Below are 27,278 nucleotides of genomic sequence, written 5' to 3' on the forward strand. Positions count from 1 at the left end.
TCCTTCCTCCCTACCTCCTTTCTTCCTTCCTCCCTTCTTCCTTCCTCCCTCCCTCCTTTCTTCCTTCATCCCTTCCTCCCTACCTCCTTTCTTCCTTCCTCCCTTCTTCCTTCCTCCCTCCTTCCTCCCTCCTTCCCTCGCTCCCTCCCTCCCTCCTTTCTTCCTTCATCCCTCCCTCCCTCCCTCCTTTCTTCCTTCATTCCTTCCTTCCTCCCTACCTCCTTTCTTCCTTCCTCCCTTCTTCCTTCCTCCCTACCTCCTTTCTTCCTTCCTTCCTCCCTACCTCCTTTCTTCCTTCCTTCCTCCCTTCCTCCCTTCCTTCCTTCCTCCCTACCTCCTTTCTTCCTTCCTCCCTCCCTTCCTCCTTCTTTCCTCCCTACCTCCTTTCTTCCTTCCTCCCTCCCTCCCTTCCTCCCTTCCTCCCTTCCTTCCTTCCTCCCTTCCGTCCTTCCTTCCTCCCTAACTCCTTTTTTCCTTCCTTCCTCCCTCCCTTCCTCCCTCCCTCCCTCCCTTCCTTCCTTCCTCCCTCCCTTCCGTCCTTCCTTCCTTCCTCCCTTCCGTCCTTCCTTCCTTCCTCCCTAACTCCTTTCTTCCTTCCTTCCTCCCTCCCTTCCTCCTCCCTCCCTTCCGTCCTTCCTTCCTTCCTCCCTAACTCCTTTCTTCCTTCCTTCCTCCCTCCCTTCCTCCCTCCCTTCCTTCCTTCCTTCCTTCCTTCCTCCCTAACCATTTAATCAGTTTCTTTGTGTTTCATGTGACGCTGATTCTGGACTTTTATATCTAAAGCTTCATATTGTTGTTTTTATATCCATCAGATATAAAATACAAGTGTGTATATATATATATATATTACTTATATTTTATTTATTTTATATATATATATATATATATATATATATATATATATATATATATATAACTCTCCTCATACGACATCCCTGACCTTTGACCTCACATCGGATCAGGAAAAACTCCCAAAAAAAACCTTTCACCCTAACCTATCAGCAGGCCCATGGCAGGAGGCGGAGCTACGGAGGCAGGTTCCATTAGGCAGGAAGCGGGGCCACGGAGGCAGGGCCCATTAGACAGGAGGCGGGGCTACGGAGGCAGGTTCCATTAGGCAGGAGGCGGGGCCACGGAGGCAGGTTCCATTAGGCAGGAGGCGGGGCCACGGAGGCAGGTTCCATTAGGCAGGAGGCGGGGCCACGGAGGCAGGGCCCATTAGTCAGGAGGCGGGGCTACGGTGGCAGGTTCCATTAGGCAGGAGGCGGTGCCACGGAGGCAGGGCCCATTAGACAGGAGGCGGGGCCACGGAGGCAGGGCCCACAGAGGCAGGGCCCATTAGGCAGGAGGCATCGCGAAAGAGGCGGGACCAATGAGGCCAGGCCTTTGAGGCACAGAAGGAGGCGGGGCCTGGTACTTTACTATGTATTAGTACACACTAAAGGTATTTCTGTAAATATTCTGGTTGTGTTAATGTTGGAACTAACAGCTATGAATTGTGGGTATTGTAGTATTTAGAGACTGCCTTGATACATAAATAATAAATAAATATACAGTGTGATATGTTTATTATCACGCCATCTTTTAGAATATTTCCATCCATCCATCCATCCATCCATCCATTATCACCCGCTTATCCGGGGTCGGGTCGCGGTGGCAGCAGGTTCAGCAGGCCGACCCAGGCTTCCCTCTCACCCGCAGCACTTTCCAGCTCATTCTGGGGGATCCCGAGGCGTTCCAAGGCCAGCCGGGAGATATAATCCCTCCAGCGTGTCCTCGGTCTTCCCCGGGGCCTCCTACCAGTTGGACGTGCCCGGAAAACCTCTAATGGGAGGCGTCCAGGAGGCATCCTGACTAGATGAACCACCTCAGCTGACTCCTTTGGACACGAAGGAGCAGCGACTCGACTCCGAGCTCCCCCCTGATGTCCGAGCTCCTTACCCTATCTCTAAGGCTGAGCCCGGCCACCCTACGGAGGAAGCTCATTTCGGCCGCTTGTATCCGAGATCTCGTTCTTTCGGTCACGACCCAGAGTTCGTGACCATAGGTGAGGGTTGGAACGTAGACCGACCAGTAAATGGAGAGCTTTGCCTTCCGGCTCAGCTCCTCTTCACTAAGACGGACCGGTACAGCGCCTGTTTTACTGCTGCAGCCGCACCGATCCGCCTGTCGATCTCCCGCTCCACCTTACCCTCACTCGTGAACAAGACCCAGAGATACTTGAACTCCTTCGCTTGGGGTAGGCAGTTTGCCCCCACCTGGAGGGAGCAATCCGCCGGTTTCCGGCAGAGCACCATGGCCTCAGATTTGGAGGTGCTAACTCTCATCCCTGCCGCTTCGCACTCGGCTGCAAAACGCCCCAGTGAATGCTGGAGGTCACGGTCCGAGGAGGCAAACAGGACCACATCATCCGCAAACAGCAGAGAGGCGATCCCGAGACTCCCGAACCGGATCCTCTCCGCCCCCTGGCTGCGCCTAGATATCCTGTCCATGAAGGTCACGAACGAAGGTGATATAGGGCAGCCCTGGCGGAGGCCAACACCCACCGGGAACGTGTCTGACTTACTACCGAGGAGACGAACACAGCTCCTACTGCAGGCGTACAGAGACCGGATGGCCCGTGCCAACGGGTCCGGCACCCCATACTCCCGCAGCACCCCCCACAAAAAACCCCCGAGGGACCCGGTCGAAAGCCTTCTCCAGGTCTACAAAGCACATGTAAACTGGTTGGGCAAACTCCCAGGACCCCTCCAGTAATTTTGCGAGGGTAAAGAGCTGGTCCACTGTTCCACGACCGGGACGGAATCCGCACTGTTCATCCTGAATCTGAGGTTCGACAAGCGGTCGTAGCCTCCTCTCTAGCACCCTGGCATAAGCTTTTCCCGGGAGGCTGAGCAGTGTGATACCACGATAGTTCGAGCACACTCTCCGGTCCCCCTTCTTGAAGATGGGAACCACCATCCCGGTCTGCCAGTCCATGGGCACTGTTCCCGACCCCCATGCCACACTGAAAAGGCGTGTCAACCAAGACAGCCCAACAATGTCCAGCGCTTTCAGCATCTCAGGGCGGATCTCATCCACCCCTGGCGCCTTGCCACCAAGGAGCTTTTGACTACCTTAGCGACCTCTGCCAGGGATATGGGTGAATCCACCCCAAAGTCTTCCGGCGCTGCCCCCTCTCCGGGGGACATGTTGGCCGGGTTTAGGAGTTCCTCAAAGTGCTCTTTCCACCGCCCGACGATGTCCCCAGTGCGGGTCAGCAGTTCCCCCCCCTGCTAAGAACAGCCTGGGATAGACCCTGCTTTCCCTTCCTGAGCCGTCGGATGGTTTGCCAGAACTTCCTTGAAGCCAACTGAAAGTCCTTCTCCGTGGCCTCCCCGAACTCCTCCCATGCCCGAGTTTTAGCCTCCGCGACCATCGTCGCTGCAGCCCTTCTGGCCCGCCGGTACCCGTCAGCTGCTTCAGGAGACCCCTGGGCCAGGCAGGCCCGAAAGGACTCCTTCTTGAGTTTGACGGCTTCCCTCACCCCCGGTGTCCACCACCGGGTTCTCGGGTTGCCGCCACGACAGGCACCGATGACCTTCCGGCCACAGCCCCGAGCAGCCGCGTCCACAATAGAGGCTTTGAACAAGGTCCACTCGGATTCCATGTCCCCAGCCTCCCTCGGGACATTCTTTTAGAATATTTAGTGAATAAATATAATATTTTAGGTTATTTATTAATCTTTATTTACTAAAGGTTACGTAATAATAAATACATGAGTCATTATTATCAGAATAATATTAAACGCATATTTATCTATTTAAAAATGAACCTGCACATTTATTTGATGAATGAGGATTTATTTATTTATTGTTTCATTTCTTGATTGATTGATTCACTGATTTATTAATATTAATGTCAGCTTTGTTCTTACATACTTCAGATTTATTGATTTGTTGATATTTATATTTATATTTATACGACATAATATTTAAAGTGAGTAAATATACTATTTTCTGTTATTTATTAATCTTTATGTTCAGCTGTACGGAGTTATAATAAATACATAAATCATTATTATCAGAATAATATTGAAGACATGTTTATTCATAAAAAATTAACCTGCAGCTTTATTTGATGATTAAGAATTTATTTATTTATTGACTTATTGTTTCATTTATTTATTTATTCATATAAATGTCATATGTGGTCTTCCATACTTCAGAATTATTGATATTAATACTAGAAAACAAGAGAATATGTCATCCATAATGAACACTGTTCATATCGATCAGCTCATTTGCATATTTAAAGAGACAGTCTCTCTTATCGGTGCGCTGTTTACTGAGAAGAGACGTGTTTGTTTGTGATGACTCGTATTATTATTTATTATTTATTATTTATTGATCTGCGGTCAGTTGGTACCCGCTGACGGAGACCAGACCCGGACCGTCGTGCACGGCGCTTTCTCGGGCACGCGCGCCCCCGTTCCGTTCAGTCCTAGGCAGCTCCGGAGCGCGTGAGAGGGAGAGGACGCACCGGGATTCACTCGCGGAGACGTCCGCTGCTTCAGCTCCGGAACCGGTAAGAAGAGCTCCGTCTGCCCGCGGCTCGGTTTACCGTCAACTGCTCCCGGTAACGGGAAGCCCGCTCCGTCACACGCGCCTCGTGCACGAGCAGTTCTTTAACAAACGGTGTGTGTGTTTTTTTTAAAGCTTGATTGTGTTAAAAAAAAGATGCTGAAGATGAGGACACTTAAAGAGAAAAGGAGAGGAAGGAGAGGACAGAGGAGACAGAGAGGAAGGAGAGGACAGAGGAGACAGAGAGGAAGGAGAGGACAGAGGAGACAGAGAGGAAGGAGAAGACAGAGGAGAGGAGACAGAGAGGAGGGAGAGGACAGAGGAGACAGAGAGGAGGGAGAGGACAGAGGAGAGGAGACAGAGAGGAGGGAGAGGACAGAGGAGAGGAGACAGAGAGGAGGGAGAGGACAGAGAGGAAGGAGAGGAGACAGACAGGAAGGAGAGGACAGAGGAGACAGAGAGGAAGTAGAGGACAGAGGAGAGGAGACAGAGAGGAGGGAGAGGACAGAGGAGACAGAGAGGAAGGATAGGAGACAGACAGGAAGGAGAGGACAGAGGAGACAGACAGGAAGGAGAGGACAGAGGAGAGGAGACAGAGAGGAGGGAGAGGACAGAGGAGACAGAGAGGAAGGAGGAGACAGAGAGGAAGGATAGGACAGAGGAGACAGAGAGGAAGGAGAGGACAGAGGAGACAGGAGACAAAGAGGAGGGAGAGGACAGAGGAGACAGAGAGGAAGGAGAGGACAGAGGAGAGGAGACAGAGAGGAGGGAGAGGACAGAGGAGACAGAGAGGAAGGAGAGGACAGAGGAGAGGAGACAGAGAGGAGGGAGAGGACAGAGGAGACAGAGAGGAAGGAGAGGACAGAGGAGACAGACAGGAAGGAGAGGACAGAGGAGACAGAGAGGAAGGAGAGGACAGAGGAGAGGAGACAGAGAGGAGGGAGAGGACAGAGGAGACAGAGAGAAAGGAGAGGACAGAGGAGACAGACAGGAAGGAGAGGACAGAGGAGACAGAGAGGAAGGAGAGGACAGAGGAGAGGAGACAGAGAGGAGGGAGAGGACAGAGGAGACAGACAGGAAGGAGAGGACAGAGGAGACAGACAGGAGGGAGAGGACAGAGGAGACAGAGAGGAGGGATAGGACAGAGGAGACAGGAGACAGAGAGGAAGGAGAGGACAGAGGAGACAGACAGGAGGGAGAGGACAGAGGAGACAGAGAGGAAGGAGGAGACAGAGAGGAAGGATAGGACAGAGGAGACAGGAGACAGAGAGGAAGGAGAGGACAGAGGAGACAGAGAGGAAGGAGAGGACAGAGGAGACAGAGAGGAAGGAGAGGACAGAGGAGACAGGAGACAGAGAGGAGGGAGAGGACAGAGGAGACAGAGAGGAAGGATAGGACAGAGGAGACAGGAGACAGAGAGGAAGGAGAGGACAGAGGAGACAGGAGACAGAGAGGAAGGAGAAGACAGAGGAGACAGAGAGGAAGGATAGGACAGAGGAGACAGGAGACAGAGAGGAAGGAGAGGACAGAGGAGACAGGAGACAGAGAGGAAGGAGAAGACAGAGGAGACAGAGAGGAAGGATAGGACAGAGGAGACAGGAGACAGAGAGGAAGGAGAGGACAGAGGAGACAGGAGACAGAGAGGAAGGAGAAGACAGAGGAGACAGAGAGGAAGGAGAGGACAGAGGAGACAGAGAGGAAGGAGAGGACAGAGGAGACAGAGAGGAAGGAGAGGACAGAGGAGACAGAGAGGAAGGAGAAGACAGAGGAGACAGAGAGGAAGGAGAAGACAGAGGAGACAGAGAGGAAGGAGAGGACAGAGGAGACAGAGAGGAAGGAGAGGACAGAGGAGACAGAGAGGAAGGAGAAGACAGAGGAGACAGAGAGGAGGGAGAGGACAGAGGAGACAGAGAGGAAGGAGAGGAAGGAGGGGACAGTGTCTCACTTTCCTCGTCTCTAATCTTCTCACCATGACGACCCTTCAGCATCACGAGGCTCTGTGATATTCACCTGCTGCTTCAACAACAACAACAACAACAACAACAACAACAACAACAACCTGCTGCAGATAAAACTCACTTCATTAAACTCAAAATGCGTCAACGCTGACATAATTAGTTTACTTTACACCAACAACACAATTTAGATTTATTTAATATAATTGTTTATTCTTTATATTTAATATAATTCTTTATTCTTTATTTATCAGCTGTCTCGGGTTTTTTGATTATTTTCATTATCAATCAATCTGATGGATATTTTCTCGATGAATCGTCAATAAAATGTCTTTCAAAATATCAGAACATCGATCGATCATCTGATCACTTTATTGATCCTTTGATCGTAACAATATTTGGATGAATATTCAGTATTTACAGGATTAATCATCTTTTAGTTAGTTAACAATGTGTCTCAACCGAAGATTAATTTTATTATTGATTAGTTATTGATTATTATTCATCTCTTTGTGTGTATTAAGATCATAATTCCTCAGATGCCAGTTGAAACACCAACATATTCAGTTTGTCATCTGTGTGAGGAGATCATCTGTCTGCCTGTCTGTCTGCCTGCCTGTCTGTCTGTCTGCCTGTCTGTCTGCCTGCCTGTCTGTCTGTCTGTCTGTCTGCCTGTCTGTCTGCCTGCCTGTCTGTCTGCCTGCCTGTCTGTCTGTCTGTCTGTCTGCCTGTCTGTCTGCCTGCCTGTCTGTCTGCCTGCCTGTCTGTCTGTCTGCCTGCCTGCCTGTCTGTCTGTCTGTCTGTCTGCCTGCCTGCCTGTCTGTCTGTCTGCCTGTCTGTCTGCCTGTCTGTCTGTCTGTCTGTCTGTCTGTCTGCCTGTCTGTCTGCCTGCCTGTCTGTCTGTCTGCCTGTCTGTCTGTCTGCCTGCCTGCCTGTCTGTCTGTCTGTCTGTCTGCCTGTCTGCCTGCCTGTCTGTCTGCCTGCCTGTCTGTCTGTCTGTCTGTCTGTCTGTCTGTCTGCCTGTCTGTCTGCCTGCCTGTCTGTCTGCCTGCCTGTCTCTCTGTCTGTCTGTCTGTCTGTCTGCCTGCCTGCCTGTCTGTCTGCCTGCCTGTCTGTCTGCCTGCCTGCCTGCCTGCCTGTCTGTCTGTCTGTCTGTCTGTCTGCTCACTTCTTAAAAAACAATTTTTAATTAACGGTTTTCTACCGTTGTTGGCTGCTGACTCCTCCTCCCTTCTTCTTAAAGGGCCGGTAGCAGCTCAAAAGGAGCTGAAGGCTTTTCTCCAGCCGACGTTTTTTTTTGTTTATTGTTGCGGATAAAAAAAAAAAGGAAAGAAAAAGTTTGGTCTGGTCTCGATGATTAAATAACTAGACGGGTCGTTGGCTGTGAGCAAAGCTACAGCTCCTCTTTGTTCCCGAGGAGAGACTCTGAACTTTTCTAGTTTTATAGATTATGTTTGAAATAATGGTCGTAAAATGTCTCTAAATGTCCCATAGGTGTGAATGTGAGAGTGAATGGTTGTATGTCCCTACATGTGCCCTCGATGGACTGGCGGCCTGTCCAGGGTGTCCCCTGCCTTCGCCCTATGTCAGCTGGGATAGGCTCCAGCGCCCCCTAATGAGGATAAGCGGTATTGAAAATGGATGGATGGATGGATAATGGTCGTAAAATGTATTAGTACTAGTATTAGTAGTAGTACGAGTAGTAGTAGACTCTGGTGTCAGTCAGTGGAAACACAGATACCATCACCATGTTGTCTGGAGGCAAACCGCTGGCTTCATGAGCTGCTGCATGTCACAGCAATCTGACACCTCTCTCCTCTCTCCTCTCTCCTCTCTCCTCTCTCCTCTCTCCTCTCTCTCCTCTCCTCTCTCCTCTCTCCTCTCTCCTCTCTCCTCTCTCCTCTCTCTCCTCTCTCCTCTCTCCTCTCTCCTCTCTCCTCTCTCTCCTCTCCTCTCTCCTCTCTCCTCTCTCCTCTCTCTCCTCTCTCCTCTCTCCTCTCTCCTCTCTCCTCTCTCCTCTCTCCTCTCTCTCCTCTCTCTCCTCTCTCCTCTCTCTCCTCTCTCCTCTCTCCTCTCTCCTCTCTCTCCTCTCCTCTCTCCTCTCTCCTCTCTCCTCTCTCCTCTCTCCTCTCTCCTCCCTCTCTCTCCTCTCCTCTCTCCTCTCTCCTCTCTCTCCTCTCCTCTCTCCTCTCTCTCCTCTCTCCTCTCTCCTCTCTCTCCTCTCTCCTCTCTCCTCTCTCTCCTCTCCTCTCTCCTCTCTCCTCTCTCTCCTCTGTCCTCTCTCCTCTCTCTCCTCTCCTCTCCTCTCTCCTCTCCTCTCTCCTCTCCTCTCTCCTCTCTCCTCTCTCCTCGCCGCCCACCGCCGTTGAGGCCGGCCTCCGCGTCGAGGGTGTTACGTCGTCTGTGACCTTTCCTCGTCTCGGAGGGGAACCCAACACAACAGCCTCCATTATTCAGACACCGAGCTGCTGCCGGCTTTGTTTCCCTGCAGCTCTTCACGCCGCCGGGCAGGAAGCGGCGCGTCCGTCCGTAATGCGATTACCGTCCTCGCCGCGTGTTTCCCCTCCGAAGCCGGCGAGCCACACGTTAACTGACCCGGTGCTAATTGTTGGTGGTATTGTGAGATACGGTGGGAGCAAAGCATCCCTGTAGGAGTGTGTGTGTGTGTGTTTCTGGCTTTTATCACGTTGTGGGGACACACCACCGTCTGAGGACCGAGAAGAGTTTGAGGGGGTTAAAGGACACAACGCAACACTCACTCTGTTTGTTGTTGTCTTTGTGATTGTGGACGATATCTCAAATTGAGGTTGAACACGACGACCGAACGATGTTCTCCAGAGTTCTGCGCCGTCCGTTATAAGTTCGGTTCAGTTTCGCCGTGTTGTTGCGCAATGACCTCGCGAAGGGAAACGAGCTGCTAGCATACGTGTGATTTGGTGTTATTGTGGTTCTATGAATCTAACTCAGCGGGACTATTTCTTGAGCAGAAAGTAGTTCCAGTGAGAGAAGATGAGCGTGTTTCTGTGCTCATGCTCATCACTTCATGAAGGATTCATCTGCAGATTGTCACTCAGGTTAAATATCAGAGTTCAGTTCAAACAAAGATTTAATTATGAAATAAAATCCTCAAACGTTTAGTGTTTCAGCTTAAAACCTTCAAACAGTTAACGATCATTAAAACATTTGTTGACTAATTAATGGACTAATCTAGTCAACAAGAAATTAATCGACGACGACGAAATATTTCCAATAATATAAACGCTAAAAAAAAAAAGATCGTCACAGTTTTTACGCTGCAAACAATAAAACCATTATTAAAATCACCGATTCATTTCCTGTAGATCGACTAATCAGATCATTACATCACCATGAAACACACACACACACACACACACACACACACGCGATCAGCTCACAGATTGGCAACACATCAAAGGAGACGCTCCATCAGTGTGATGGAGGACGAGGAGCAGCCGGAGGCGAAGCGCTGCTGTGACTGAAGTGCTTTCTAATTTGCACAAGTGTGTGTGTGTGTGTGTGTGTGTGTGTGTGTGTGTGTGTGTGTGTGTGTGTGTGTGTGTGTGTGTGTTGTGGGTCTTTTTACTGGCGACGCATCAAGTAAATCTTTTGAGCTGAAGACTGCAGAGCAGCAGGAAGTAGGACTGACCGACTTACTTATTAAATATAATATAAATATAGAGCTGCAACTGACCGTTGTCTTCATCCAAGAGTCGCTTTAATTAATCAATCAATCACTTTGTCTGTAAAATGTCTTTAGAAATCTAAAGATATTTAATTTAATATCCCAAATAAACAACAACAAATTTGCATGTGAGACGCTACGAGCAGAGACCAGACACGCCCCAAAGATACTGTGTGTGTGTGTGTGTGTGTGTTCTGCTTATCAAAAACACACACACGTCAGGGTTAAGTGGAGGTTAAACATCCGACACGATGTTGGATTAGATCTTTTATATTTTATATATATAGAAGTCTATGCTTATTGGCCGAACTCGAGGCCTCATAACGTCAGTCCACAAACCGATGGCGTGACGTCAACATCACCACGCCCACTTCTTATATACAGTCTATGCTCTGGACCGTTTAAAATACACACTCAGTGAAATGTCCATAGTATTTGGTCTTCTTCAATACAGCATGATGTTCATTGTGTATGTGTGTGTGACAGTAATGGCTCTGTGTGTGTGTGCGTGTGTGTGACAGTAATGGCTCTTAGTGTGTGCGTGTGTGTGTGTGTGTGTGTGTGACAGTAATGGCTCTTAGTGTGTGTGTGTGTGTGTGTGACAGTAATGGCTCTTAGTGTGTGTGTGTGTGTGTGTGACAGTAATGGCTCTTAGTGTGTGTGTGTGTGTGTGTGACAGTAATGGCTCTCCGAGCGTCGTCTTCTGCTCCGACGGTTCCTCCGATGAGTTCTGTTGGACAGCTTCCTGTCTCCTGCAGCCACATGTCAACCACACTACACCTCCCAGAGTGCATCTGTCTGAGATGCCACGCCCACACTACACCTCCCAGAGTGCATCTGTCTGAGATGCCACGCCCACACTACACTTCGTCATGGTGGCGTTTCTCGTTGGTTTGTGGACAATTTGAAGCCTTGAGTTCGTCATTTTGGCCGTCGCCATCTTGTTTTTTTTGCAACCAATGAACAGGAAGTGACCATATATGGACTGAGGAGGAGTGACGTAGAGACGCCGTATACGTCTCTGGTGTCAACCTGTCAATCACCTTGTAGCCCCGCCCTAAAGCATACTCTAAAGTACAGTGTAGTATTAGTACTTTGTGGCTCTGGAGGAAGTCGTCTCCTCTTCCTCACTGATCCGGTCTGTTTAAAGACAAAAGCTCTTCCTGTTTCTCTTCCTCCTGCTCATTAAATATTCATGAGTTTTTGTTTGCATAGTTTTGAGCGGAGCAGGAAGTGTTTGTGTGTTTGTGTTTGTGTGTGTGTGTGTGTGTGTCTCAGCTCATCTCTCAACCTTTAAGCTGAGGAGCTCTCGGCGATGGGAAGCGAACACAAAGGTTAGCTGGGTCATGTGACCAGTGCACAAAGGTTAGCTGGGTCATGTGACCAGTGCACAAAGGTTAGCTGGGTCATGTGACCAGCGGGCTTGGTGCTCATGTAAACGCGTAAACAGCAGTTCAGTGTTCATCGTGTACTGGAGCAAATACTGTTTCACGTACTTTAATGCTGACGCTTTGTAGGTCGTGTCCTGTGTTTGACCAGCGACCCGTCAGCTGATCCTTTTATCTCGAGGACGCTTCACTTCCTGTCTTTATTCTGTCTCTGGTCGTTATTGATCAGCTGATTCTCTATAGTGACTTTCAGCTCGTTGCTTATCTCCCATTCAGAGTTTCTACTGTGTTCTATTAGTACCTTTCTACTTTTAGCTGTACTGTTAGCTGCTGCTACTGTTTAACAACTGGCTCAGGCGTCGCCATGTTGAGAGCCATTTAGAGGCAATCACAACACCCCCAATATGGTGAGGGGATGAGAAGATGAGAGGATGAGGATGAGAGGACGAGAGGACGAAGACGAGAGGACGAGAAGACGAGAGGACGAGAGGACGAGAGGACGAGAAGACGAGAGGACGAAGACGAGAGGATGAGAGGACGAGAGGACGAAGATGAGGGGACGAGAAGACGAGAGGACGAGAAAACGAGAGGACGAGAGGACGAGAGGACGAAGATGAGAGGACGAGAGGATGAGAGGACGAAGACAGAGAAGATGAGGGGATGAGAAGACGAGAGGATGAGAGGACGAGAGGACGAAGACGAGAGGACGAGAGGACGAAGACGAGAGGACGAGAGGACGAAGATGAGGGGACGAGAGGACGAGAATACGAGAAGACGAGAGGACGAGAAAACGAGAGGACGAGAGGATGAAGATGAGGGGACGAGAGGACGAGAGGATGAGAGGACGAAGACAGAGAAGATGAGGGGACGAGAGGATGAGAAGACGAGAAGACGAGAGAATGAGAGGACGAGAGGACGAAGACAGAGAAGATAAGGGGACGAGAGGACGAGAGGATGAGAGGACGAAGAAAGAGAAGATGAGGGGACGAGAGGATGAGAGGACGAGAGGATGAGAGGACGAGAGGATGAGAGGACAAGAGGATGAGAGGACGAGAGGACGAGAGGATGAGAGGATGAGAGGACGAAGACAGAGAAAATGAGGGGACGAGAGGATGAGAAGATGAGAGGACGAGAGGATGAGAAGACGAGAAGACGAGAGAACGAGAGGACGAGAGGACGAAGACAGAGAAGATAAGGGGACGAGAGGATGAGAGGACGAAGAAAGAGAAGATGAGGGGACGAGAGGATGAGAGGACGAAGACAGAGAAGTTGAAGGGACGAGAGGATGAGAGGACGAGAGGATGAGAAGACGAGAAGACGAGAGAACGAGAGGACGAGAGGACGAGAAGACGAGAGGACGAAGACAGAGAAGATGAGGGGACGAGAGGACAAGAGGACGAAGACAGAGAAAATGAGGGGACGAGAGGATGAGAAGATGAGAGGACGAGAGAACGAGAGGACGAGAGGATGAGAGGACGAAGAAAGAGAAGATGAGAGGACGAGAGGACCAGAGGACGAGAAGACGAGAAGACGAGAGGACGAGAAGACGAGAGGACGAGAAGACGAGAAGACGAGAGGACGAGAAGATGAGAGGACGAAGACGAGAGGACGAGAGGACGAAGATGAGGGGACGAGAGGACGAGAAGACGAGAGGACGGGAAGACGAGAGGACGAGAGGACGAAGACGAGAAGACGAGAGGACGAGAGGACGAAGATGAGTGGACGAGAGGACGAGAAGACGAGAGGACGAGAAAACGAGAGGACGAAGATGAGGGGACGAGAGGATGAGAGGACGAAGTCAGAGAAGATGAGGGGATGAGAAGACGAGAGGATGAGAGGACAAGAGGATGAGAGGATGAGAGGACGGGAGGACGAGAAGACGAGAAGACGAAGACGAGAGGACGAAGATGAGGGGACGAGAAGACGAGAGGACGAGAAAACGAGAGGACGAAGATGAGGGGACGAGAGGACGAGAGGATGAGAGGACGAAGACAGAGAAGATGAGGGGACGAGAGGATGAGAAGACGAGAGGATGAGAAGACGAGAGGATGAGAGGACAAGAGGATGAGAGGACGAGAGGACGAGAGGATGAGAGGATGAGAGGACGAAGACAGAGAAAATGAGGGGACGAGAGGATGAGAAGATGAGAGGACGAGAGGATGAGAAGACGAGAGAACGAGAGGACGAAGACAGAGAAGATAAGGGGACGAGAGGACGAGAGGACGAGAGGATGAGAGGACGAAGAAAGAGAAGATGAGGGGACGAGAGGACGAAGAAAGAGAAGATGAGGGGACGAGAGGACGAGAGGATGAGAGGACGAGAGGATGAGAAGACGAGAGAACGAGAGGACGAGAAGACGAGAGGACGAAGACAGAGAAGATGAGAGGACGAGAGGATGAGAGGACGAGAAGACGAGAGGACGAAGACGAGAGGACGAGAGGACGAAGACGAGAGGACGAGAGGACGAAGACGAGAGGACGAGAAAACGAGAGGACGAGAGGACGAAGATGAGGGGACGAGAGGACGAGAGGATGAGAGGACGAAGACAGAGAAGATGAGGGGACGAGAGGATGAGAGGACGAGAGGACGAAGACAGAGAAAATGAGGGGACGAGAGGATGAGAAGATGAGAGGACGAGAGAACGAGAGGACGAGAGGATGAGAGGACGAAGACAGAGAAGATGAGAGGACGAGAGGATGAGAGGACGAAGAAAGAGAAGATGAGAGGATGAGAAGACGAGAGGACGAGAAGACGAGAAGACGAGAGGACGAAGACGAGAGGACGAGAGGACGAAGACGAGAGGACGAGAGGACGAAGACAGAGAAGATGAGGGGACGAGAGGATGAGAGGACGAGAGGACGAAGACAGAGAAAATGAGGGGACGAGAGGATGAGAAGATGAGAGGACGAGAGAACGAGAGGACGAGAGGATGAGAGGACGAAGACAGAGAAGATGAGAGGACGAGAGGATGAGAGGACGAAGACAGAGAAAATGAGGGGACGAGAGGATGAGAAGATGAGAGGACGAGAGAACGAGAGGACGAGAGGACGAGAGAACGAGAGGACGAGAGGACGAAGACAGAGAAAATGAGGGGACGAGAGGATGAGAAGATGAGAGGACGAGAGAACGAGAGGACGAGAGGACGAGAGGACGAAGACAGAGAAGATAAGAGGACGAGAGGACGAAGATGAGGGGACGAGAGGACGAGAGGACGAGAGGATGAGAGGACGAAGACAGAGAAGATGAGGGGACGAGAGGATGAGAGGACGAAGAAAGAGAAGATGAGAGGATGAGAAGACGAGAGGACGAGAAGAAGAGAAGACGAGAGGACGAAGACGAGAGGACGAGAGGACGAAGACGAGAGGACGAGAGGACGAAGATGAGGGGATGAGAGGACGAGAAGACGAGAGGACGAGAAAACGAGAGGACGAGAGGACGAAGATGAGGGGACGAGAGGATGAGAGGACGAAGACAGAGAAGATGAGGGGATGAGAAGACGAGAGGATGAGAGGATGAGAGGATGAGAGGATAAGAGGATGAGAAGATGAGAGGTAGAGAAGACGAGAAGACGAGAGGACGAAGACAGAGAAAATGAGGGGACGAGAGGACGAGAGGACGAAGATGAGGGGACGAGAGGACGAGAAGACGAGAGGACGAGAAAACGAGAGGACGAGAGGACGAAGATGAGGGGACGAGAGGACGAGAGGATGAGAGGACGAAGACAGAGAAGATGAGGGGACGAGAGGATGAGAGGACGAGAGGATGAGAGGACGAGAGGATGAGAGGACAAGAGGATGAGAGGACGAGAGGATGAGAGGACGAAGACAGAGAAAATGAGGGGACGAGAGGATGAGAAGATGAGAGGACGAGAGGATGAGAGGATGAGAGGACGAAGACAGAGAAAATGAGGGGACGAGAGGACGAGAGGATGAGAGGACAAGAGGATGAGAGGACGAGAGGATGAGAGGACGAAGACAGAGAAAATGAGGGGACGAGAGGATGAGAAGATGAGAGGACGAGAAGACGAGAGAACGAGAGGACGAGAGGACGAAGACAGAGAAGATAAGGGGACGAGAGGACGAGAGGACGAAGAAAGAGAAGATGAGAGGACGAGAGGACGAGAAGACGAGAGGACGAATACAGAGAAGATGAGGGGACGAGAGGACGAGAAGATGAGAGGACGAGAGAACGAGAGGACGAGAGGATGAGAGGACGAAGACAGAGAAGATGAGAGGATGAGAGGACGAGAGAACGAGAGGACGAGAGGACGAGAGGACGAAGACAGAGAAGATGAGAGGATGAGAGGACGAAGAAAGAGAAGATGAGAGGACGAGAGAACGAGAGGACGAGAGGATGAGAGGACGAAGAAAGAGAAGATGAGAGGATGAGAGGACGAGAGAACGAGAGGACGAGAGGACGAGAGGACGAAGACAGATAAGATGAGAGGATGAGAGGACGAAGAAAGAGAAGATGAGAGGACGAGAGAACGAGAGGACGAGAGGATGAGAGGACGAAGACAGAGAAGATGAGAGGACGAGAGGATGAGAGGACGAAGAAAGAGAAGATGAGAGGACGAGAGAACGAGAGGACGAGAGGACGAGAGGACGAAGACAGAAGATGAGAGGATGAGAGGACGAAGAAAGAGAAGATGAGAGGACGAGAGAACGAGAGGACGAGAGGACGAGAGGACGAGAAGACGAGAGGACGAAGACAGAGAAGATAAGAGGACGAGAGGACGAAGATGAGGGGACGAGAGGACGAGAGGACGAGAGGATGAGAGGACGAGAAAACGAGAGGACGAGAGGACGAAGATGAGGGGACGAGAGGACGAGAGGACGAGAGGATGAGAGGACGAGAAAACGAGAGGACGAGAGGACGAAGATGAGGGGACGAGAGGACGAGAGGATGAGAGGACGAAGACAGAGAAGATGAGGGGACGAGAGGATGAGAGGACGAAGACAGAGAAGATGAGGGGACGAGAGGATGAGAAGACGAGAGGATGAGAAGACGAGAGGATGAGAGGACAAGAGGATGAGAGGACGAGAGGACGAGAGGATGAGAGGACGAAGACAGAGAAAATGAGGGGACGAGAGGATGAGAAGATGAGAGGACGAGAGGATGAGAAGACGAGAAGACGAGAGAACGAGAGGACGAAGACAGAGAAGATAAGGGGACGAGAGGACGAGAGGACGAGAGGATGAGAGGACGAAGAAAGAGAAGATGAGGGGACGAGAGGACGAAGAAAGAGAAGATGAGGGGACGAGAGGACGAGAGGATGAGAGGACGAGAGGATGAGAAGACGAGAGAACGAGAGGACGAGAGGACGAGAAGACGAGAGGACGAGAGGACGAGAAGACGAGAGGACGAAGACGAGAGGACGAGAGGACGAAGATGAGGGGACGAGAGGACGAGAGGATGAGAGGACGAGAAAACGAGAGGACGAGAGGACGAAGATGAGGGGACGAGAGGACGAGAGGATGAGAGGACGAAGACAGAGAAGATGAGGGGACGAGAGGATGAGAAGACGAGAACTGAGTCGGTGTGAAACTAGATTGACAATTTTGTGAGTTAAAACTTTAGACTCTACCTGAAGCTTCTCATCGTGTGTGTAATCATCTGGAATAACGTGTGTGTGTGTGTGTGTGTGTGTGTGTGTGTGTGTGTGTGTGTGTGTGTGTGTGTGTGTCCTCCTGTCGAGGTGCTGCCTCAACATAAATATGTATTTCCTGTCTGCACCATCAGCTCGGAGGAAAAAACTTAAATTTAACATTCATCTCACTGCCTCCTTTTCCTCCCCATTTTAGGGTTGTGCGTGAGTGTGTGTGTGTGTGTGTGTGTGTGTGTGCGTGTGTGTGTGTGTGTGTGTGTGTCTCTCTCTCTGAGCCTTCAGGGCTGCAGAGGGTAGAAACACATTCTCTCTCACACTTCCTCTTATCTTCCTTTCTAATTTTCTCACACCCTTGCATGCAGACACACTCACCCACACACACTCACTCTCTCTCTCTCTCTCTTTCTCTCTCTCTCTCTCTCTCTCTCTCTCTCTCTCTCTCTCTCTCACACACACACACACACACACACACACTAATGCATGCGGAGCAGTACAGTGATATTCAGCTAAAAGGGGGATGGTTTAAATTTTAATGACTTGTGCAGGAGGAGGCTGTGATTTCATTGGAAACACTCGGGTGCACAGAGCAAAATCTATAATCCTCTTTATTGGAGGGAGTCTCCCTGGACGTGTGTGTGTGTGTGCGTGTGTGTGTGTGTGTGTGTGTGTGTGTGTGTGTGTGTAATCCCTTTGTTCTCATTCAGGAATGTTTCCATCGCAGCTCTCCGTTATAATCAGCTGGGTGTCATGGAGAGTAATAAATTGCGTGATGGCTTATTCCAGGATTGAATTTGAGTGGGACATGAGAATATTTCCCCGTGTGATTCATGAGCGTGAGGGGGAGCGAGCCGCGATGGGAGTCGACGCTGCCTCACGCAGAGAACATGGCCGCTTTATAATCCGTCTGGTCAGAGCAGGGAGTGACGTATGAAACACGTCTCAGATGTCTAATGTCAGGATGTGGAGCACCGTGGCGTCCACCCCGGCTCCCTCGTGATGTTCCTGTTCAAGTAAATACGAGTCAACAATCCTCCCACCTCATTCAGGAACATTCTCATCTTTACGTCAGATTCTTCAAACGCTCCTCTTCAGAGTTATCAGATATCAGAGTTAACGAGTTTAATAAAACCACAGAAGGCCGCACATTCTGAGCCTTATGTCAGAAGCTAGTAGTTTAGTTGTTAAACCAAACTGATTGGTTTAAACCTAACTAGTAGTTTAGTTGTCTAGAAATTAACAAGTACAAGTAACGTGTTGTCAGAAATCAGAGGAACTGTTGTAATGAAGAGGGAGCACCAGACCGGGGCTGTCTGAGTCTCCAGACCAGTAGAACCATGTTTCCAGACCAGTAGAACCATGTCTCCAGACCAGTAGAACCATGTTTCCAGACCAGTAGAACCATGTCTCCAGACCAGTAGAACCATGTCTCCAGACCAGTAGAACCATGTTTCCAGACCAGTAGAACCATGTCTCCAGACCAGTAGAACCATGTCTCCAGACCAGTAGAACCATGTTTCCAGACCAGTAGAACTATGTCTCCAGAACAAATGCTCGGTCTTTAGTATGGTCATGCAAATGAATTCACACCTAAAGGTTAGTTCCATTGGTCAGTTCAAAGGATGACGCCGTTCTGTTCGCTAAGCTAATTGGTAAACAGGCGGGGTCAAAGTGCACACATCCGGTCAGAGACCGGAAGTTCCCCGTCAGAATAAAACCCACTATCCTGCCTTCAGAATAAAGGCAACATATCAGGTTTCAATCGGCATCCATTTTAACTATTGTCTAAACAATAAAACATTCATTCATTCTCATGCATCATACAAATCATTACATTTGTCATTAAAACAGAATAATAAAACAGTGATCCTCTCTTATGTTTCATAATACATTCCTCCAGAATATTCCTCATAATATCCCAAATTAATTATCATAACTTTCTTTGTGTATTAATTTAAAACAAACTTTCTTATCTACATGTGCAAGTATATATAAAATCCACTACAACTCCACATGAGCCGCGAGCGGTCGGTTGGGTTTCCACTTACTGAGCAAACCAGCCTCTCTGGAAACATCACATCCAATCTCCGTGTGCGTCCGTCCTCGTTCCGCTGGAGGAAAAGTCCCGTTGGAGCCATTTCCTGCTGGAACCGGACCGCTGGTCTCTGCTGCAGAACAGGAACCGGTGTTTTCACCCCTCAGTGGAACTCACTTGGACAAATCCCCACTTTGGAATGTTCTAGAAATGTGTTCTCATATTTATTTATTTCACAAACATTTTCTTCTTTATTTTACTTTATTTTTATTTTCTTAATCATCGTAATCACCGTGATCCTAATCATCGTGATCGTAATAATGACCATAATCATGATCGTAATCATGTCGCAATCATGATCGTAATCACCGTGATCGTAATCATGATCGGAATCATCGTGATCGGAATTATGTTCGTAATCATGATCATAATCATTGTGATCGTAATAATGATCATAATCATGTCGTAATCATGATCGTAATCACCGTGATCGTAATCATGATCGTAATCGGGATTATGTCGGAATCATGATCGTAATCACGTGATCGTAATCACGTGATCGTAATCACCGTGATTGTAATCATGATCGTAATCATTGCGATCGTAATTATGTCGTAATCATGTCGCAATCATGATCGTAATCACTGTGATCGTAATCATGATCGTAATCATCGTGATCCTAATCATCGTGATCGTAATAATGACCATAATCATGATCGTAATCATGTCGCAATCGTGATCGTAATCACCGTGATCGTAATCATGATCGTAATCATCGTGATCGTAATCATCGTGATCGTAATAATGACCATAATCATGATCGTAATCATGTCGCAATCGTGATCGTAATCACCGTGATCGTAATCATGATCGTAATCACCGTGATCCTAATCATCGTGATCGTAATAATGACCATAATCATGATCGTAATCATGTCGCAATTGTGATCGTAATCATGATCGTAATCATCGTGATCGGAATTATGTCGGAATCATGATCGTAATCATTGTGATCGTAATAATGATCATGATCGGAATCATGTCGCAATCGTGATCGGAATCACCGTGATCGTAATCATGATCGGAATCATCGTGATCGGAATTATGTCAGAATCATGATCGTAATCATGGTCGTAATCATGATCATAATCATGATCATAATCATAATCATTGTGATCGTAATCATGGTCGTAATCATGGTCGTAATCATGATCATAATCGTAATCATTATGATCGTAATAATGATCATAATCATGTCGTAATCATGATCGTAATCACGTGATCGGTATCATTGTGATTGTAATCATGATCGTAATCATCGCAATCGTAATTATGTCATAATCATGTCGCAATCATGATCGTAATCATGAACGTAATCACTGTGATCGCAATCATGATCGTAATCATCGTAATCGTGATCGTAATCACGGTCGTAATCGTGATCGTAATCATGATCGTAATCATCGTGATCGTAATTATGTCGTAATCATGTCGCAATCATGATCGGAATCGTGATCGTGATTGTAATCACGGTCGTGATCGTAATCATGATCGTAATCATCGCAATCGTAATTATGTCGTAATCATGTCGCAATCATGATCGTAATCATGATCGTAATCATGTCGCAATCATGATCGTAATCACTGTGATCGCAATCATGATCGTAATCATCGTAATCGTGATCGTAATCATGATCGTAATCATCGTGATCGTAATTATGTCGGAATCATGTCACAATCATGATCGGAATCGTGATCGTGATTGTAATCATGTCCATGTTTAAATGAAGGTTTTAATTAGAGAGATAAAAAACACTGAGAAGCTCCAAGAAGATTTTCTCATGAGCTCTCTGAACATGCAGAGCCCCCCCCACCCCCCCCCCCCCCCCCCCCTCCTCCTCCCGGTGTCATTACCAGTGATTTATATGAGGGCTTGGGGGAACACGGTTGGTGCCAATAGGGGGATGTGAGTACAGCCCCCCCCCCCCCCCCCCCTCCCCGGTGATTGATCAACAGCAACACAACGCGGAGCTCAGGGCCATGAAGAGGAAACACACACACACATAATTAGTGTGTGTGTGTCTCCACGTTGTAATGAAGGGAAGGCTTCAGAAGGAAACGATGAAGAAGAAGATGAAGATGAATCCGTCCCCAGCTAAGAAGCATTTGTTCCCTCATTTGCATAACAGAAGAATGGAGGAGACGAGGAGAGGAAACAAGGAGGTGAAGATAAGAGAACAAAGACAGGTGGATAAGGGTGAGCAGTGGGTTCTGATGGTTCCGTGTTGGATCTCCGTCTTCAGACACTAATAATAAATATAATAACAAACAATAACAACAACAACAACAAGGCTCACATGTGTTCACAGTAATGAAGTCCTTCATGAGGAACCTCACCTGACCCTTTAAGACAGGAACCCGGAGAACACACGCTTACGGTCTCTGTCTCTGTCTCCAGTAGGACTCTCAAGTACTCCCTAGGACCCTGAGGACCCCGAGGACCCTCTAGGACCCTTAGGACCCCGAGGACCTTCTAGGACCCTGAGGACCCCAAGGACCCACTAGTACTCCCTATGACCCTCTAGGACCCTGAGGACCCTTAGGACCCTGAGGACCCCAAGAACCCACTAGTACTCCCTATGACCCTCTAGGACCCCCAGACCTGCTGAACTGTGAGTGTGTTTCCTTCCTTCTGTTCCTTGTCATTCTCAGGATAAAGCATTGATGATGATGATGATGATGATGATGATGATGATGATGATGGGTTGGACTGATTGTTGTTGAATCAGAAGTTTGTTTGTTTGTTTGTTTGTTTGTTTAAAGTATGGTTGTGAAACGTTTGTTTCTTTGGTCTCAAAACTGAAACTCTTTTCTTAGTTTAATATTTTGTGATGAGTTATTGTTATATATTGTTATATATATATGAGGAGCAGCAGCACCTCCTTTACATCTCTATAACTCAGTGTCCTGCAGTAGAGGAGCAGCACCTCCTTTACATCTCTATAACTCAGTGTCCTGCAGTAGAGGATCAGCAGCACCTCCTTTACATCTCTATAACTCAGCTTCCTGCAGTAGAGGAGCAGCACCTCCTTTACATCTCTATAACTCAGCTTCCTGCAGTAGAGGAGCAGCAGCACCTCCTTTACATCTCTATAACTCAGTGTCCTGCAGTAGAGGAGCAGCACCTCCTTTACATCTCTAACTCAGTTTCCTGCAGTAGAGGAGCAGCAGCACCTCCTTTACATCTCTATAACTCAGTTTCCTGCAGTAGAGGAGCAGCACCTCCTTTACATCTCTATAACTCAGTGTCCTGCAGTAGAGGAGCAGCAGCACCTCCTTTACATCTCTATAACTCAGTTTCATGCAGTAGAGGAGCAGCACCTCCTTTACATCTCTATAACTCAGTTTCCTGCAGTAGAGGAGCAGCACCTCCTTTACATCTCTATAACTCAGTGTCCTGCAGTAGAGGAGCAGCACCTCCTTTGCATCTCTATAACTCAGTTTCCTGCAGTAGAGGAGCAGCAGCACCTCCTTTACATCTCTATAACTCAGTTTCATGCAGTAGAGGAGCAGCACCTCCTTTACATCTCTATAACTCAGTTTCCTGCAGTAGAGGAGCAGCACCTCCTTTACATCTCTATAACTCAGTGTCCTGCAGTAGAGGAGCAGCACCTCCTTTGCATCTCTATAACTCAGTTTCCTGCAGTAGAGGAGCAGCAGCACCTCCTTTACATCTCTATAACTCAGTTTCCTGCAGTAGAGGAGCAGCACCTCCTTTACATCTCTATAACTCAGTTTCCTGCAGTAGAGGAGCAGCAGCACCTCCTTTACATCTCTATAACTCAGTTTCCTGCAGTAGAGGAGCAGCACCTCCTTTACATCTATATAACTCAGTTTCCTGCAGTAGAGGAGCAGCACCTCCTTTACATCTCTATAACTCAGTGTCCTGCAGTAGAGGAGCAGCAGCACCTCCTTTACATCTCTATAACTCAGTTTCCTGCAGTAGAGGAGCAGCACCTCCTTTACATCTCTATAACTCAGTGTCCTGCAGTAGAGGAGCAGCAGCACCTCCTTTACATCTCTATAACTCAGTGTCCTGCAGTAGAGGAGCATCACCTCCTTTACATCTCTATAACTCAGTTTCCTGCAGTAGAGGAGCAGCACCTCCTTTACATCTCTATAACTCAGTGTCCTGCAGCACCTCCTTTACATCTCTATAACTCAGTGTCCTGCAGTAGAGGAGCAGCAGCACCTCCTTTACATCTCTATAACTCAGTGTCCTGCAGTAGAGGAGCAGCAGCACCTCCTTTACATCTCTATAACTCAGTGTCCTGCAGTAGAGGAGCAGCACCTCCTTTACATCTCTATAACTCAGTGTCCTGCAGTAGAGGAGCAGCAGCACCTCCTTTACATCTCTATAACTCAGTTTCCTGCAGTAGAGGAGCAGCACCTCCTTTACATCTCTATAACTCAGTTTCCTGCAGTAGAGGAGCAGCAGCACCTCCTTTACATCTCTATAACTCAGTTTCCTGCAGTAGAGGAGCAGCACCTCCTTTACATCTCTATAACTCAGTGTCCTGCAGTAGAGGAGCAGCACCTCCTTTACATCTCTATAACTCAGTGTCCTGCAGCACCTCCTTTACATCTCTATAACTCAGTTTCCTGCAGTAGAGGAGCAGCACCTCCTTTACATCTCTATAACTCAGTTTCCTGCAGTAGAGGAGCAGCACCTCCTTTACATCTCTATAACTCAGTTTCCTGCAGTAGAGGAGCAGCACCTCCTTTACATCTCTATAACTCAGTGTCCTGCAGTAGAGGAGCAGCACCTCCTTTACATCTCTATAACTCAGTGTCCTGCAGCACCTCCTTTACATCTCTATAACTCAGTTTCCTGCAGTAGAGGAGCAGCACCTCCTTTACATCTCTATAACTCAGTTTCCTGCAGTAGAGGAGCAGCACCTCCTTTACATCTCTATAACTCAGCTTCCTGCAGTAGAGGAGCAGCACCTCCTTTACATCTCTATAACTCAGTGTCCTGCAGTAGAGGAGCAGCACCTCCTTTACATCTCTATAACTCAGTTTCCTGCAGTAGAGGAGCAGCACCTCCTTTACATCTCTATAACTCAGTTTCCTGCAGTAGAGGAGCAGCACCTCCTTTACATCTCTATAACTCAGCTTCCTGCAGTAGAGGAGCAGCACCTCCTTTACATCTCTATAACTCAGCTTCCTGCAGTAGAGGAGCAGCAGCACCTCCTTTACATCTCTATAACTCAGTGTCCTGCAGTAGAGGAGCAGCACCTCCTTTACATCTCTAACTCAGTTTCCTGCAGTAGAGGAGCAGCACCTCCTTTACATCTCTATAACTCAGTGTCCTGCAGCACCTCCTTTACATCTCTATAACTCAGTTTCCTGCAGTAGAGGAGCAGCACCTCCTTTACATCTCTATAACTCAGTTTCCTGCAGTAGAGGAGCAGCACCTCCTTTACATCTCTATAACTCAGTTTCCTGCAGTAGAGGAGCAGCACCTCCTTTACATCTCTATAACTCAGTGTCCTGCAGTAGAGGAGCAGCACCTCCTTTACATCTCTATAACTCAGTGTCCTGCAGCACCTCCTTTACATCTCTATAACTCAGTTTCCTGCAGTAGAGGAGCAGCACCTCCTTTACATCTCTATAACTCAGTTTCCTGCAGTAGAGGAGCAGCACCTCCTTTACATCTCTATAACTCAGCTTCCTGCAGTAGAGGAGCAGCACCTCCTTTACATCTCTATAACTCAGTGTCCTGCAGTAGAGGAGCAGCACCTCCTTTACATCTCTATAACTCAGTTTCCTGCAGTAGAGGAGCAGCACCTCCTTTACATCTCTATAACTCAGTTTCCTGCAGTAGAGGAGCAGCACCTCCTTTACATCTCTATAACTCAGCTTCCTGCAGTAGAGGAGCAGCACCTCCTTTACATCTCTATAACTCAGTGTCCTGCAGTAGAGGAGCAGCACCTCCTTTACATCTCTATAACTCAGTTTCCTGCAGTAGAGGAGGCGGTGATGGATGGCGTGCCCCGTCTCCGCGGCGCTGCCATGAGTTACCGTGGTGATTACCGGCAGAGACGGCCGATCGCTGGCCACTTCATCACCGTGAGGGAGGAGAGAGGAGCAGGAAAACACCAGGAGGGAGGAGAAAAACACGACCGGAGGAGAGTTCAGGAGGAGGACAGCGGAGCGGCAACCCTCAGAGGACATGTGATTGGACGAGAGACAGGAAGTGGAGGATCGGAATCTCATTTGGTTATTAATTGTTGCTAGCGAAGTGAAGCTAAGCTAAGCCAACTAGAGCTAATTAGCTGTCTAGCCTGCTGCCTACTTTAGCTTAGCTTAATTAGCGATTAGTGGGCGACTGTGGCTCAGTGGTGGAGCGGGTTCGATCCCCTAGTCCGTGTCCACGTGTCCTTAACCCCGAATTGCCCCTCCCATCATCGTAGCTCCTCCCACCATGGTAGCTCCTCCCATCATGGTAGCTCCTCCCACCATGGTAGCTCCTCCCATCAGTGTGTGAATTGGTGAATGATGACATTCAGTGGTCGAGAGACGAGAAAAGTACATTTTATTTAGACTGAGTTCATGTCTAGACCAGCTGCTGCTGAGGGGATGTGACCCCCCCCCCTCTGCCCCCCCTCTGCCCCCCCCCACCCCCCCTCTGCTCCCCCCCCACCCACCCTCTGCCCCCCCTCTGCCCCCCCCCACCCCCCCTCTGCTCCCCCCCCACCCACCCTCTGCCCCCCCTCTGCCCCCCCCCCCACCCCCCCTCTGCTCCCCCCCCACCCACCCTCTGCCCCCCCTCTGCCCCCCCCCACCCACCCTCTGCCCCCCCTCTGCCCCCCCCCACCCCCCCTCTGCTCCCCCCCCACCCACCCTCTGCCCCCCCTCTGCCCCCCCCCCACCCCCCCCTCTACACTGAGAGGCTGTAGTATGAATACAACACTGTAGTATTGTCAGCTCCACGCAGTAAAAGTACTCAGAGCAGTAAAATGCTACTAATGTACTTATTTATAACGTGATCAGATGATAATGAAGCTTCATGTTACTGTTGGAGCTCCAGGTTTACGACACTTTGTGTACTGTCATATAGTTCAGAACAGGGGGTCCAACATAAGGTGTCGGGCCCCTCCAGGAGGTCACCTGATCAATCTGAGGTGTCCTGACACAATTAATTAATTAAGAAGAAGAAGAGATAATAATCTGGTCTCTCAGCTTTACAGGATCCTTTTAAATATAGACAAATCAATATAATCTATAACAAATATAATTACACTTTTCTCATATTTAACCCTAACCAGACGTTTCTCTCCCGTAAATATAATAATAATAATAATGTACACTTTATTAATCCCCATGGGGACATTCTTCTCTGCATTGACCCATCCTTAGTTATTAAGGAGCAGTGGGCCGCAGCAACTGGAGGTTCAGTGCCTTGCTCAAGGACAACATGAACTATGGGGATCGAACCGGCGACCTTGTGGTTACCGGTCGAACCTCCACGAGCTACAGCGGCTCCTAAAGGATGAGAAGTGTTCTTCTCTTCTCCGCTGAATAATTTACACCGTGTGGTGCAACCTTGAGTTGTCCTCTGAGCCCCCCTCCCTCGTACGGTCTCTCTGTGGAGACACCTGGTCCTCACACAGACCTGGTCCTCACACAGACCTGGTCCTCACACAGACCTGGTCCTCACACAGACCTGGTCCCTGGTCTCCATGGTATTGAATACTTGATGCAGAAGGTCGGCCATGTTAGAAAACGACGAGCGAGTCCTGAACAAGTGTTTGGCCTCCGGGCCGCCTGAAGGAGTACTTTATTCATGAGCTGTAGAAGTACACTAGTACTAGACGTGTAGAAGTACACTAGTACTAGACATGTAGAAGTACACTACTATTAGACGTGTAGAAGTACACTAGTACTAGACGTGTAGAAGTACACTAGTACTAGACATGTAGAAGTACACTACTATTAGACGTGTAGAAGTACACTAGTACTAGACGT

The 27,278-nt window shown here is 49.0% G+C and overlaps 1 protein-coding gene across 2 annotated transcripts in view; it reads left to right on the forward strand.

Moving 5' to 3' along the window:
• Window positions 1–4,478: 4,478 nt before the first annotated feature.
• The window catches only part of enox1 (ecto-NOX disulfide-thiol exchanger 1), a 73,830-nt gene continuing 51,030 nt past the window's right edge, over window positions 4,479–27,278 (forward strand). The window contains exons 1-2 of one of the 2 annotated variants that reach the window (XM_034562395.1): window positions 4,479–4,566; window positions 21,706–21,919. The gene's annotated coding sequence lies outside the window, so the exon portion shown is untranslated. The remainder of the gene's footprint in view (window positions 4,567–21,705; window positions 21,920–27,278) is intronic. The other variant, XM_034562396.1, reaches the window with a different exon arrangement.

Source organism: Cyclopterus lumpus, chromosome 21 (genome assembly GCF_009769545.1).
Source record: "Cyclopterus lumpus isolate fCycLum1 chromosome 21, fCycLum1.pri, whole genome shotgun sequence".
Lineage (NCBI taxonomy): Eukaryota > Metazoa > Chordata > Actinopteri > Perciformes > Cyclopteridae > Cyclopterus > Cyclopterus lumpus.